General features: G+C 40.9%; 1 long non-coding RNA gene across 3 annotated transcripts in view; it reads left to right on the forward strand.

Moving 5' to 3' along the window:
• The window catches only part of LOC141584318 (uncharacterized), an 885,764-nt gene extending 883,710 nt beyond the window's left edge, over positions 1-2,054 (forward strand). For all 3 annotated transcript variants that reach the window (XR_012517304.1, XR_012517305.1, XR_012517303.1), the window contains 2 exons: positions 197-347; positions 1,884-2,054. This is a non-coding gene — a long non-coding RNA (uncharacterized LOC141584318). The remainder of the gene's footprint in view (positions 1-196; positions 348-1,883) is intronic.
• The last annotated feature ends 14,606 nt before the right edge of the window (positions 2,055-16,660 follow it).

Here is a 16,660-nt window from a genome sequence, read left to right on the forward strand (position 1 = left end):
ACACTGGGCCTTGGAACTTTTGACACCTCCCATCAGTGGCACTCTCCCCAGCTTGCAAAAACCACCCTGAACTCTAACTTCTGTAACTTTCCACTACTACCCCAATCCTATGCAATCAACTCCTATCCCACTACCCTCCACTGACTCTCTTTTTGGACTCAACCTACTAACGCCCAGGAATAATTTCTTCATTCAGAGCATGCCTAACATTTGGTGCTGAAACCCAGGACAGGGGCATTCCTTGGGGAGACCAGCCCCCTGTCCCCACTCTTCCTCTGTGAAGAGACCCAGCTGTGAACTCAGTGCATCAGACCAGCCTGAAAACCTTCTCGCCACCTTCAGATCAGGTAAGCAGTCTCTTCCTCTCTTACTCTTCATTTAAATCTTTCTTCTAAGTAGAGAAAAAGGACACAAGTGTCTCCTTTTCTTGCTCTTCCTTTAAATCCTTTTCCTTCTAAGTAGAGATAAAGGAGACAAGTCTCTCACTCTCTTTCTTTTCCTTTAAATCCTTCTCCTTCTAAGTAGAGACAAAGGAGACACTCTCTATCTGTGCACTCAAAAACTCCATTGTTGGTCACGAACTCAGAAAGACAGCCTTCCCTTGGCGTCTGGTCACTAGTGGGGATGCCTGCATTGACCACATGCCCACAGTACAGCCCAGGACTCAGTCAGGGATGCCTACTGAAAACCCTGGTAGCTGCTCTCCTCCCATGCTCCTCATCTCCACTCCTTTCCTTAATACTTACCTCCTTCGCTATGGGCAATATTCTGCTCTCATTCTTCTGTCTTCACCTCTAGCCCACATCCTAAAAAACCTACCTCTTCAACTGTCACCTGATCTGAAACCTGTGTATCATTTTTCCTGCAATACAACCTGGCCCCAGTACAAATTAGACAATGGTTCCCAATGACCACAAAATGGCACTTTCAATTTCTCTGTTCTGTGGGACCTAGACAATTTTTGTCAGTGAAAGGGCAAATGGTCTGAAATGCCATACACCAGGCATTTTTTTTAATACTCCAATCCCTCCTTTAGCTCTGCTCTCAATGCAACCAGTCCCAGATTTTCCTTCTTTCTCTTCCATCCATCCCTTCTGCCTCTGCCAGTAGCTCAGAATCCTTCTTGTCCATCAACCCTTCCAACCTTTCTCCTCCCACCTGTCCAAACCAGACCCTAATCCAGGCCCTAACCCCCACACCAAGCCTCCCTCCTCTTCCTCTGTCCGCAACCCACCTCCTTATGCCCCTCTTATCACCTCCCCACCTCATTCATAGACTGGCTTACAGTTTAGTCCTGGGGCTACCTCCCCCGCCCCTGTCCAACAAATTCCCCTGCACAAAGTGGCTGAAGCTGAAGGAATAGTCCAGGTACACATTCCTTTATCCCTAATCTCTCTCAAATCAGTCAGCTCTAGGCTCTTTCCCGTCAGACCCCACCAAGTATACACAAAAATTCTGATACTTAACCCAGTCTTATAATCTCAACTGGAGTAATTTAAATGTCATCCTTACTTCTACTCTCACCCCTAAAGATGCTTAATATGCATTTTATCACCCAATCAGCCCCTGACATTACAAAAAAGCTACAGAAATTAGAATCTGGCCCTCAAACCCTGTAAGAGGAATTAATCAACTTCACCTTCAAGGTGTTCAATAATAGGGAAAAGGCTGCCTGGCAGCAGCACGTCTCAGAACTTCAGATGCTGCCTCTGCCGTAAGACAAACCCCAGCCACACCACCGGCTCATGAAGACTTCAAAGCACCCAGACTGCAGCGTCCAGTCACCCTGCCTGGACCTTACTTCAAGTGTCAGAAACCTGGCCACTGGGCCGAGAAATGCCCACAGCCTGGGATTTCTCCTAAACCCTGCCCTGTCTGTGCAGGGCCTCCACTAAAAGTCAGACTGTCCAACTCACGTCACTGAAGCTCCAACCAAAAGCTCCCAGACCAAATTCTTCCCAGTCTCCTCGGCTTGGCGGCTGAAGACTGATGCTATAGGAACATCTTGGAGGGCCCCTGGACCATCATGGACACCAAACTTCGGGTACCTCTTATGGTGGAGGGTAAGTCCATCCCCTTCTTAATCAACACCAGGGCCACCCACTCCATGCTGTCTTCTTTTCAAGGACTTGTCTCCTTGACATCCATAACTGTTGTGAGGATTGATGGCAAAGCTTCCAGGCCTCTCAAAACTCCTCAAGTCTGGTGTCAATTAGGTCAGCAATCCTTTCCATATTCTTCCGTGATCAGTCCCACTTGTTCAGTTCCCCTGTTAGGCCAAGATATCCTAATAAAATTGCCTCCTTAACTATTCCTGGGCTACAGCCACACCTCATTGCCACTCTCCTCCCCCAACCCATGCCTCCCTCAATAGTTCCCCTTGGGTCCCCCTACCTTAACCCAGGGTGTGGGACATACCACCTCGCTATCTGTTGCTACAAGTCACTCACTCCTCGTAATCCCCTTAAAACCTAACCACCCTTATCCTGCCTAGTGTCAGTACCCCATCCCAGCACAAGCCTTAAAGGGCCTAAAGCTTGTTATTACTTGCTTACTACAACATGGCCTTTTGGTTTCCAGTCACTCTCCCTATGCCATCCCCATCCTACCCATACAAAAAACCAGACAAGTCCTACAGGTTAGTCCAAGACCTTCACCTTATTAATCAGATAGTGCTCTCCATCTGTCTTGTACTGCCAAACCCTTACACTCTCTTATCCTCAATACCCACTACTACAACCCATTATTCCATCCTGGACCTCAAAGATGCTTTCTTTACTATCCCTTTGCACCCCTCTTCCCAACCCCTTTTTGCCTTTACTTGGACTGACCCTGACACCCACCAGTCCCAGCAGTTAACCTGGACCATTCTTCCCCAAGATTTTCGAGATAGCCCTCACCCACAACTTACTCTCCTTTCACCCTTCTGCTTCCTGCCTCATACAACACGTCAACAGTCTCCTCCTTTGCAGCCCCTTTTATAAATCCTCTGAACAGGACACCCTCCTACTCCTTCAACTTCTAGATTCTGAAGGATACTATCTCAACATAACCCTCCATCAGCACACATGCACTCCTCTTGCTGATCGTGTCCGGTTAATCTCCCAAACCCCAATCCCCTCCACTAAAAAACAGCTTCTCTCCTTCCTAAGCATTGTAGGATACTTTTGCTTCTGGATACCAGGTTTTGCCCTCCTAACCAAACCACTTTGTAAACTGACAAAAGGAAACTTAGCGAACCCCATAGACCCCAAATCCTTCTCCCATTCTTCCCTTTGTTCTCTAAAGAAGGCCTTAGAAATGGCCCCTACATAAGCACTCCCCAACTCCTCCCAACCCTTTTCCGTTCACATGGCAGAAGTGAAAAGCTGTGCAGTCGGAGTTCTTACACAAGAGCCAGGCTCACAACCAGTCACCTTCTTGTCTAAACAATTTGACCTCACAGTCCTAGGCCGGCCGTCATGTTTATGCGCTGTGGCTGTAATATTCCTAGAATTCCTTAAAATCATAGACTATGCCCCACTTCCTCTATAGTTCTCACAACCTCCAAAGTTTAGTTTCCTCTTCACACCTCATACACTTAATTTCAGCCCTTCACTTTCTCCAGCTTTATGCACTCTTTACTGAAACTCCCACAGTAACCATTGCTCTTGGACCTGACTTCAACCGTCCCTCTCACTTAATACCCAACACAAACCCTGATCCGCATGATTGCCTCTCAGTAATCCACATAGCATCCTCCTGCTTTCCCCGTATTTCCCTCTTCCCAATCCCAGACCCAGACGATACATGGTTTATTGATGGCAGTTCTTCAAATCCCAGCCAGTTGGTGCTGGCCAAAGCTGGTTATGCTGTTGTATCCCACACATCTATTATGGAGGCTGACACACTCGCCCCCCCACCCACCACTTCTCAGGAAGCTGAACAAATTGCCTTAACCTGTGCTCTTACTCTTGCCAAAGAACTACATGTAAATATCTTCACTGATTCTAAATATGCCTTCCATATCCTACACCACCATGCCGTCATATGAATTGAAAGTTTTTCTGGCCACACAGGGGTCCTTTATTATCAATGCTCCCTTAATAAATACCCTCTTTAAGGCTGCTCTCCTCCAAGCCAAGGCAAGCGTTATCCACTGCAGAGGACACTGAAAACCGTCACATCTATTGCCCAAGGAAATGCATAGCCTTAGCCAATAAAACAGCCAAGGCAGCAGAGGACACCCAGTATCTTCCCCGACAAGGCCAATATTTTTCCTTCTCATCTATCTCCCCGGCCTGTTCTTCCTTTGAAAACTCGCTTTTCCAGTCCCTTCCTACATAAGAGAAATGGTTCTTAAACCACAGGAAGTTCCTCCTCCCTGCCTCACAAGCTCACTCTATCCTCTTGTCCTTTCATAACTGCTTCCATGTGAGATAAAAGCCCCTATGTCATCCTTTAGAACCCCTCATTTCTTTTCCATTATGGAAGTCCATCCTCAAGACAATCACATCTTACTGTTCTGTCACTCTACTACTCCCCAGGGCTTTCTCAGACCCCTTCCTTTTCCTACACATCAGGCCTGAGGATTTATCCCTGCACAAGATTGGCAAACAGATTTTACCCATTCGCCATGTGTCTGAAAGTTCAGATACCACTTAGTTTGTGTTGACACCTTTACTGGGTAGGTTGAGGCCTTTCCCACTTTCTGAAAAAGCCACTGCAGTCATTTCTTCCCTTCTAACAGACAGAATTCCCCAATTTTGTCTCCGCACTTCCATACAGTCTGACAACAAACCAGCCTTCATTAGTCAGATCACCCAGTTTTCCAGGCCCTTGGCCTATATGACCCCACCTTATTCCAGACACCAGCCCTCCAACAGGCTAGACATGAAATTGACCAGACTGCTAATTTCCTCTTACCCACTCCAGATACCTGGCCATATAAAGACACCCTAGCCAGAAGGTCAGTTCTAGTTAAAAGCATAAGCCCTCGATCTTTACACCTTCAGTGGACAGGCCCCTTTTTGGTCATCTATAGCACCCCAACCACTGACTATCTACAAGACCCCTTCCGGTGGATTCATCATTCCAGGATAAAGCTGTGCCCATCAGACAATTGGTCTGACCCCTCTGCCTCCTCCTGGAAGTCACTAGTACCCTCCTCCATGTCTCTTAAATTCACCCGCATCCCTGAAGTACAAGAATAACCCTATATAAAATTAACTTTACTTAAACCACACCTCAGAAAGTTGCTCATATTCACTGTACTCATTTACTTTTACATGCCCTGATCTTGTTTACATTGCGGGTTTACACTGTTCCTCCCAGCAATTACAGCTGGTATTTCATGGTTTCGCCCACAAGCTGCCACCTTGACTCAGAGTGGATAGATAACCTTCAGCGGCAGGGAACTCTCCAACTCTTCAATCCTGATGAAGTCTTCTTCTTTTCTTTTATACTCACTGTTAACCTCGCTCCCGTTCTCCTGCGACCCCCTACCCCTCCCTAATTACCTCCAACATACCATCGACCTAACTCATTACCTTCCATTTCAAACCCTTCCTTCCCCAGCAATTTTTGGCTACGCATTTCCCTCTCCTCTTCCTCCTACACAGCCATCCCCGCCCCACCAGCAGACCTGGCAGACTCCTGTCTCTACACCTCCGGACTTCCTTCAACAACCCCCACCTGTATCCCCCAGAAAAACTCCTCTAGTTCCTAGAAAGATTCAACAAAAAACCCCAGATATCTCATACCAACAGGCTACTGCTCTTCTTTGCAACTACTTGCATAAATTCCCTCTTATGTTAACTCCACACCCCCCATTTTTGGACCACAAACCAAAAACCTGTTTTAACCATACAACTATCCCTATTGCTGTTCCCTTGCACTTTTCTTGGCAATCACCTAATGGAATTACCCTAGGAGACCTCCCACCCTCTTTGTGTTCATTTATGCTTCACGTCCAAGGCCCTGTCACCCACGTTAACCAAGAAATAGGAACGTACCAGCTTCGCATTATGGAAAGGCCCTCCCTCATTACTAGCACTCTCAAGAATGTCAATGATTTTTGCCTACATAGGCATTTACCCTGTCTCTCACTCCATCCTTGGCTGCCCTCCCCTTTTCACCTCTCCTCCAGACCCCTCGTCCTGCCTGCTCATACCTAACCTTGTTAATGAAAGTGATGGTTACTCATAGATACCAAACGCTTTCTCATACACCGTGAAAACAAGACCTCTCCTTCCACACAATCTCCCTGTCAAACTCCACTACAATCTTTAACAGCTGTGGCCCTTGCTTGTTCCCTTGGTATCTGGGTACAAGACCCCAGTCCCACAAAACACTTTCTCATCTCTTCAGTTTACACTTCCAGTTCTGCCTCAGCCAAGTACGTTTTTTCCTCTGGGGCTCTCCACCTAACTCTGCCTTCCTATCAACTGGACAGGCATCTATACCTTAATTTTTGTTATTCCCAAAATCCAGTTTGCCAACAGAAATGAACACCTCCCTGTCCCTGTTGTAACTCCTACATGACAAAAAAGAGTCATTCAATTAATCCCCTTGCTTGTAGGATTAGGAGTCTCCACTGCTGCAGTTGGGACTGGCATAGCAGGCCTTACTCCTTCCATCACCACAGTCCACAGTCTCTCTAATGATTTTTCTGCCAGCATTTCAGACATAACTCTAACACTATCTATTCCCCAAGGCCAAGTTAATTCCCTGGCTGTAGTTGTCCTCCAAAATTGTCGAGGCCTCGATATATTGACTGTTGAGAAAGGAGGACTGCCTATTCCTAAAAGAAGAATGCTGCTTTTATCTAAACCAATCCGGCCTTGTATATGATACCATATACAAAAAAAGACTTAAAGACAGGGCCCAAAAGCTGACTACACAGGCAAATGATTATTCTGGACCTAGGTGGCCACTCTCTAACTGGGTATCATGGCTCCTTCCATTAGCAGGTCCCTTAATATGTATCCTTCTCCTTCTCTTATTCAGACTTTGTCTTTCCAACGAATCTCTCAATTCCTACAAAATCATATAGAAGCTATAACCAGTCAATATGGCAAATGCTCCTTCTAACAACCCCACAATATCACCCCTTGCCCCAAAATCTCTTTCCAATCTAAATTCTTTTCCATTTTTAGGTTTCCACCCAACCTTGATCCTGCTGGAAGAAATCCTGAGAAACATCATCCATCACACCTCTATATCGCTCCAAAAAAATTACACTGCCCCACCTTTTAAAATTATTTTTGCCTTTATGTTATTAATATAAAAAGACAGGAATGCAAAGTCCTTTTAACTGACTGCACCATGGATTACACAGGGGCCATGGTGACCCCTGTGACCTGCATGTACACCTGCAGATGGCCTCCCGGAGCCAGAAAGTTGAGGTGGTAGAAAAACGCAAAAGAAGAACAGCTCCTGCAGTGCCCAATTGACCTTGCAACATTCTGCCATTTTTCCTGCCTCAACTATTCCTGCCTCGACTGATAAGCCAACCTTGTGACAATGGACTTTGGACATTGTGACAACCTTCTGATGACACCTGCCTCCCTGGCTTGCAAAAACCGCTCTGAATTATAACTTCTGTAATTTCCACTGCCTACTCCAAACCTATAAAACCAACTCCTATTCCACCGCCCTCCACTGACTCTTTTTGGACTCAGCCCCAGGTGAATAAACAGCTTTAGTGTTCACACAAAGCCTCTTTAGGTGGTCTCTTCATTCAGAACATGTCTAACCATCTTTATTGACTAAATGGATGGTATTTTAAGTTTTATCTAAAATTGATTATCATGTCAGCAATAAATCTGCCACTTGAATTCAAGCAAAAATTGCTGATCTCAATACTGATATGGTTTAAAAGTTAGAAATGTATTATCTGAGTAGGATGATTTTCATTGTAAAATATCAGAACTGGTTCTAAGGTAAAAATCCTGCTGTTTTAGACATACTAGGATTTAGAATTTCAGCAATTCCTTTGGAAAAGTATTTCTTCGTTCTTTTCTCTGAAAATAGTCCATCTATAATGATGAGTCCATAAAAATCATAATTCTACCACATTACCCTGGTTCTCTAGCAATACTGAAGGACTATGTTAGGCAGTTTACTTATACTTGATCCAATTTATTTTCCTTCAGTAATGTGAACTGAAGGATGGAGAGGATGGGACTTGCGTGCTGAGTCATTTTAATGGTGAACTGTTGTGAAAAATCCATAGACTGCTGATGGTAAGATTCTTACTCCCCATTGCATCCTTTCTCAAAAGTTGCAGTTCATTATTTTAAAAATGTTATAAAATAGCCAATATCCTTAGAGTAAATCTTCTTTCAGTGTTGAAACTTCCTTATGTTGATTCTATTATTGTATGCCAAAGACTTTACTAAAAGGATTCATGACAATAGAGCACAGAAAAAGGTTTTAAAGTGACTCACTCATCTTTGGTTTAAATACCTTTTAAATGTATGTACTGAGGTATCTGTCATACTTTAAAACATGTAAAATTTAATACCTACCCAAAGGAAAAACTAACTTACGGTAGATAATGCAATATTGTAGAAAGAATGTCACTTTCAATGTTGAAGTTAAAATTGTCATTTCTATGGATTTTGATGTACTCTATAATCTCTAAATAAAGATCTAAAATAACCCCCCCCCCAAAAGAAAATGTTTTAAAGAGACAACTAGTTCAACTCCTTCACAGCAAATGAAGAAACTGACACTCACAGAGCTTGAGTCAATTGTCTAATATCTAGAAGAACTAGAGATATGGTGTGGACACAGTTATTGTTGCTGAGTGTGCCATTCACATTCCTGACTTTCATCTCAATTACAACAAGAGTTTATGAAGACAGGCCTCTTGGTTTAAGAATCTGTGTAGATACTATGTTTTTTCTTCCCAGTGCTAATATTTTTCACTTTTCATATTCTGATTATCTAACTACTTTCACTTTATAACTAAGCAAAATGGCCACATATTTTTACAAATGCTGTATCTGGCCAAAGCCTCAAATTTAGCTTTTTCAGATTGCTACAAAGAAGAACTGATGCCAGTACCACTGAAACTGTTCCAAAAAATCAAGGAGATTGAATTTCTCCTTAACTCATTCTACAAAGTCAGGATCATTATGATATATATGAAAATTGGGCAAAGATATATATATATATATATATATATATATATATATATATATATATATATATATACACACACACACACACACACACACACACACACAAAATCTTCAGGCAAATATCCCGAATGAACATTGATATAAAAATCCTCAACAAAATACTGGAAAAATGAGCCCAGCAGCTCCTCAAAAAGCTAATTTACCCCAATAAAGTAAGTTTTATGTCTAGGATGTGAGGTTAGTTCAACATACACAAATCAATAAATGTGACTTACCACCAAAAAAAAATCAAAAACAAAAAACATATACATCTCAATATATGCAGACAAAGCCTTCAATAGACCAGGCATTAAAGGAACATACCTCAGAATAACAAAAGCCATCTATGACAAACCCATATTCAACATCATACTGAATAGGCAAATGATGGAAGCATTTTCCCTTAAGAAGCTAAACAAGACATTCTCACCATTTTTATTCAACATAGTACTGAAAGTCCCAGCCAGATCAACTAGGCAAGAGAAAGAAATAAAAGGCAAATAAAAAGGATGTCAACTATCTTTTCTGACAATATAATTCTTCTATGCAAATAAAATCCCAAAGACACCATGAAAAGGTTCCTGGAACTAATAAACACGTTTAGTAAAATATGTTTCATACTGGTGATAAAGACAAACCTAAGACTATGAGAAAAGAAGAGGTTTAATTGGACTTACAGTACTGCATGGCTGGGGAGACCTCAGAATCATGATGGAAGGGGAAAGGCTCTTCTTAAATGATGGCATCAGGAGAAAATGAGGATGACGCAATAGCAGAAATGCCTGATAAAACCATCACATCTTGTGAGATGTATTCACTATCACAAGAACAGTAAGGGGGAAACTAATCTCATGATTTGAATTATCTGTCTCTGTGTCCCTCTGAAAAGATATGGGAAATACGGGACTATAATTCAAGATGAGGTTTGGGTGGGGACACAGCCAAACCTTATCATTCCACCCCAACCCTCCAAATCTCATGTCCTCACATTTTAAAACCAACCATGCCTTTGGTTGGGATGCCAAATGCCAACAGTTCCTCAAACTCTTAACTCATTTCTGCCTTAACCCAAAAGTGTACAGTCCAAAATCTCATCTAATACAAGGCAAGTCCTTTCCACCTATGATCCTGTAAAATCAAAAGCAAGCTAGTGACATCCTAGATACAATGCAGGTACTTTGTATTGGGTAAATACAGCCATTAAAAATTGGCTAAGACAAAGGGGTTACAGGGTCCATGAAAATCCAAAATCCAATGGGACAATCAAATTTTAAAGCTCCAAAATGACCTCCTTTGACTCCAGGTCTTACATCCAGGTCACGATGATACAAGAGATAGGTTCCCATGGTTTTGGGGAGCTCCACTCCTGTGGCTTTTTCAGGGTACACTCTCCCTTTCAGCTGCTTTCATTGGCTGCATTGAGTATAGGCAGCTTTTCCAAGAAAACAGTGCCAGTTGTTAATGAATCTACCACTTTGGGCGCTAGAGGACTATGGTCCTCTTTTCACAGATTTAGTAGGCAGTGCCCCATTAGAGACTCTGGGCGGGGGCTCTGACCACATATTTCCCTTCTACACTGCCCTAGCAGAGGTCCTCCATCAGTAGCCCACCCCTGTAGCAAACTTCTGCCTGAACATCCAGGCATTTCTATACATCTTCTGAAACCTAGGTGGAGGTTCCCAAACCCCAAGTTTTGAGTTTTGTGCACTCAGAGGCTCAACACCACATGGAAGTTGCCAAGGCTTAGGACTTGCATCCTCTGAAGCCATGGCCCGAGTTCTACAGTGGCCCATTTCAGCCACAGCTGGAGCAGCTGCAATGCAGGGCATTAAGTTCCAAGGCTGTACACAGCCCGAGGACTCTGGGCCCAGCTCACAAAACTATATTCTCCTAGTCCTCCAGGCCTGTGATGGGAGATGTTGCCGTGAAGACTTCTGATGTGCCCTGGAGAAATTTCCCCTACTGTGTTGGGGATTAGCATTTGGCTCCTCATTCTTTATGCAAATGTCTGCAGCCAGCTTGAATTTCTCCTCAGAATTGGGTTTTTCTTTTCTATCACATTATTAGGCTGCAAATCTTAAAAACTTCGATGCTCTGCTTCCTTTATAAAACTGAATGCCTTTAACAGCACCCAAGTCACTTCTTGAAAACTATGTTGCTTAGAAATATCTTTCACCAGTTACCCTAAATCATCTCTTCTAAGTTCAAAGTTCCAAAATCACTAGGGCAGGGGGAAAATGCCACCAGTCCCTTTGCCAAAACATAATAGGAGTCACTTTTGCTCCAGTTCCCAACAAGTTTCTTATCTCCATCTGAAATAATCTCAGTCTAGACCTTATTGTTTATATTGCTACCAGGCTTTTGGTCAAACCTAGTTTAAAATTTGCTTCCACATTTTTGGGTATGTTTTCAGCAACACCCCACTCTTGGGACCAATTTACTGTATTAATCTGTTTGCATGCTGCAGATAAAGACAAACTTGAGACTGGGAAGAAAAATGGGTTTAACTGGACTTAACAGTTCTGCATTAATGGGGAGCCCTCAGAATAATAGTGCAAGGCAAAAGGCACTTAAATGAAGTCAGCAAGAGAAAATTAGGAAGATGCAAAACTGGAAACCCCTGATGAAACCATCAGATCTCATGAGACTTATTCACTGTCATGAGAACGGTATGGGGGAACCACCCCCATGATTCAAATTATCTGCTACTGGGCCCCTCCCCAAAACATGTAAATTATGGGAGTACAATTCAAGATAAGATCTGGGTGGAGACAAAGCCAAACCATACCACCTAGCAATTCATCTAAGCAAAAAAGAGAAAAGGCCATACTGCCAAAAGCAATGTACAGATTCAATGCTATCTTTATCAAAATACCAACATCATTTTTCACAAACTTAGAAAAATCTATTGTAAAATTAATATGAAACCAAAGGAGAGACTGAATAACCAATGTAATTTTAAGTAAAAAGAACAAAACTGGAGACATCATATTGCCCAACTTTATACTATGCCTTATAGTAACATAAATAGCATGATACTGGTAGAAACAGACATATCAACCAGTGGAACAGAATAGATAATTAACACACCTACAACCATCTGATTTTTGACAAAAGTAAGCAATAGGGAAAGGATTCCCTATTCAATAGGTGGTTGTGGGATAACTGGCTAGCCTGCAGAAGAAGAAAACTAGACCCCTGCCTTTCACCACATAGAATAATTATCTCAAGATAAATTAAAGATTTAAATGTGAGACCTCAAACTATAAAAATCCCAGAAGAAAACCTAGGAAATACTCTTCTCCACATCAGCCTTGGCAAATTTACGACTAAGAAACCAAGAGAAATTCAAAATAAACATAAATCGAGAAATAGGACCTAATTAAGCTAAAGAGCTTCTGCACAGCAAAATAAATTACCAACAGAGCAAACAGATAACCTAAAGAATGGGAGGAGATATTTGCAAACTATTCGTCTAATAAGGATCTAATACCTAAAATATGCAAGAAATCTAAACAAATCAAACAAAGCACAAAACATTTAATTTAAAAAATGGGTGAATGACATACAGAGACATTTCTCAGAAGAAAGCATACAAGTGTCAAATAAACAAAATACTCAACATCTCTAATTTTCATAGAAATGCAAATGGAAACTGCAATAAGATCACCATCTCACAAAAGTATGAATGAAGATTGTTAAAACATCAAAAAATAGATTCTGATGATGCTGTGGAGTGAAAGGAACACTTATACTCTGTTGGTAGAAATGCCAACTAGTTCAGCCACTGTGGAAAGCAGTTTAGAGATTTCTCAAAGATCTTAAGATGGAATTACCATTCAACCCAGCAATCCCACTATCGTATATACCCAAAAGAAAATAATTCATTGTATCAAAAAGACACATGTACTCATATGGTCATTGCTGTACTACTCACATTATAAAGACATAAAATCACCCTAGGTATTCATCAAAAGTGTATTGTTTAAAGAAAATGTGATATATATACATACACACACACACTACAGAACACTGTGCAATCATAGAAAATCATGTCATTTGCAGCAACATGGATGGAACTGGAGGTTATAATCTTAAGTGTACTAATGAAAGAACAGGTAACCAAATACTGCATATTCTCACTTATAAGTGGGAGCTAAATATTAGGTACACATGATCATAAATATGGGAATAATAGATGCTGTGGACACAAGACGGGGGAGTCATGAAGGGGAACATGTGTTGCAGAAACACCTGTTGGGTACTATGGTTATGGCCTGGGTGAAGGCATCATTGGGAGCTCAAGCTTCAGTGTCATGCAATATACCCATGCAACAAACCTGCATGTCTTTAAGGTATAAAATTTTAGATCATAAAATAAAATAAAATGTATGTAGGTAGGGCAATTCAGAATGATAACTAAATAGATTAAAAATTTTTATTAGAATCTTATTGATTCTTTGATATGTGCCTGAGACTGTTCTAGATATGGGGGGATACAGCAGTGAACATAGACAAAATCATTAGGGGAAAAGACAACAAAGATATGTGAAGTATGCAGTCTATTTTGTTGGAGTAAGTTCTAGGAGGAAAAATACAGGGAAAGGAAATAGTTTTGTGTGGTATGGTATTGTAATTTTAGAGAGAGTGGCTTCACTAAGAAGAGGGTTGCATTGCAATAAAATCCTGAAATAAGTAATGAAGTAAGCTGTATAAATGCCTGGAGACAAGCACTCCAAAAAGAGTAAACAGCAAGTGCAAAGGCCCTGAGGCAAGAGTACATCTGTGCTCGAGACAGCAGAAAGGCCAGTATGCCTTGTGCAGAGTGAATCAAAGGGATAATCACAGGAGATGAGGTCAGAAAGGTAATTGGAGAGAGAGGACACAGAATACATAGGACTTATGACTTTATTTTCATAAAACATCATTGCGGGAATTTGAGGAGATGAGAGGTATAATTGGACTTATGTTTTAATATAAGATATCCCTGTGGCTGTGGAGGGGTTCTAGGGTAGAAACAGGAAGACAGAAAGTATCCGCAGTAATTCAGGAGCAAGATAATGAAGGCAATAGTGGGTAAGAAGCAAGAATATTTTGGATATATCTTTTTAAATGGAGCTGACAGGATGTATTGATAAATCGAATATGCAGTATGTGAAATAAATAGAAATCGAGGAGCACCCCAATGTTTTTTTATCTGAATAACTTAAAAATGAAATTGCCATTTGCCAATGAATGTCCTAAGATTAAGATAGATGCCACAGGCTCTGTAAAAATCAAACAGATTATGAGATGACAGGAAGTAAGGATAGCCCAAGCAGAAGTTTTCTTGATGTCCATCTCACATTCAGACAACTCTGAGTGTGCACTTTAAGCCCAACACTCAATTGGATAATTTTAACTCCAACTTCTAAAAGACATTGCAGCCATCTGGAATTGCTCATCAGGACATCTTTACTATCTTTCTAGGCAAGGCGCTAGATGATTCAGATGGTTCAGCTGTTCTGTAATTTTACAGTATAGTCAAACGAATGACATATTGACGCAACCATTTTTCCTTATTTTCCTACAAAAACATTGATTTGTGATTGAAACCCTTTATTTAAATGTTAAATTTCTTGTAGTAGGGCCTGAATTGTGGATAATTGAAGTTCCAAATGCAATACTGTTCAAATCTTTCTTATATGACTAATAATTGTACTTAGGATTAAAATTTTTTGTTATTTTGCCAACGACAGCAGAAGAGCATTAGATCACTTAACACTTATTACTTAACAGAAAACATAAGGAACCAAAGAAATTGATTAAAATTCAACATGTTCTCATTTTTGTGCCAACTTTAAGAACATCTGTGAAAGTGAAAATTTTATTTCCAAATAAAATTGATTTTAGATGAAAGATTTATTTTGTTTTACTCTACCCCAATAGTAGACCATCTGCTCCATGACCTTGCCTTTCTGTAAGTCCAAGAGAACACAGTGCCACCTCTAAAAAGGAAGAAAAGGAGAAAGAAGGCAGAGATAATTACTGCTATCCTCTTTAAAGACATTGCCTACTTCTAACCATGAGCCACTCTTCGGTTCCTGTTTCTTATAAACCGTAAACAATTGGTCAGTTTTTGCAGAGGTCTCCTCCATGGTTGCACATTCATTTAGGGTTGGTGAGTAGACTCCAACATTTTCCATTTTTAAATTGAAAAATACACGTGTGCCTTTCACTGAAAGACAAATAATGAAGTCTTCTTTATTTAAAAATTACATTCTTGTTTGGGAATAGATATGCTTTCCCATGTGAGTTTCTTTTTATTAGATTCAAGAATATTAAAACTCATCAATTTATTCAATAATCTTTCTGCTTCCTTCCTCCCTTCCTTCTATAAGCACTTATTAAACAGACATTTGTTTATTGTGTAAGACATTTCCTACACATTGACAATAAAAGTGAATAAATCAAGGTCTGCCTTTAAACAACGTACAGTAGAAAATGCTATATAGAAAAATAAGTGCCACCACTATCTTTCAATAGGACTAATATAATACCCCTTTAACTCATTTTCCTGCTTCCACTCTGGACCCCTACAGTCTATTTTGCACAGAGCAGCCCAATTAATTGTGAATGTAGATTAGGTCACATAATTCTTCCCTCCAGAACACTCAATTGGCTCCCAATTCCCCTTGACATGTAAGTTTTTGTGGGTTGGGGAGGTAGGGAGCAAAAGTTCAGGCATCTAATCCTAAGGGCAATCTGTTCCCTGTGGCATGGTCATGGTATCTTTTCCAGAGCAGCTCATGTGGTGTATTGTATTGTCATTGATTTGGGGTGGGTAGCTTCAAAATCTTGCTCTCTAGTTCTTTCTTAAATATATATAAGCTATGTAATAACCCCTTAAATTACCATTTTCTCTTTAAATAAGCCAGAAAGTTGTTTCTCATGTTTGTAACTAAGAATCCTGACCAATATAGTATTTGGCCTCAAAAGAGGCAACATGCCCTCAAATAAATAGAAATCACTGAATAGGTTATTTAAGCAGGTTGGGATTGAAGGCACTGAAGATCTAGTTAGTACAAAACTGGGAACTCTGGTGGTTTATGACATTGCATGTGAAACAGTTACTTAAATTACCTTGTAAACTAAAATTACTATCAAAGTCAAGTCTTTAAAAACAAAACAAAACAAAAAACCTTATAATTATTGATATAGAATGAGCAGTAAGTACTAAAGTTTCCAAAGAGGAGGAAGGCTGGCTGCTTTCAGCTTCTCTGGATAGCTTAATGACATAATGGTAATGTTAAAATTTTAATGTATTGGCTCAAGGTGTAGTAAGGGAATCAGGATCTTACTATGTCTGTGTCAAAAGTGTATTTGTTGCAACAATTGGATTAATATAGCCAAGCATCCTATCTGATGCTCTGTATTACTGAATTTCAACCTAAGTTTGTTTAGGCTATTAATGCCTTTCTTCAGACAAGTATTTTGCAAGGGAAGCAAATTTC

This window comes from Saimiri boliviensis, chromosome 4 (assembly GCF_048565385.1).
Source record: "Saimiri boliviensis isolate mSaiBol1 chromosome 4, mSaiBol1.pri, whole genome shotgun sequence".
NCBI classification, from domain to species: Eukaryota; Metazoa; Chordata; class Mammalia; order Primates; family Cebidae; genus Saimiri; species Saimiri boliviensis.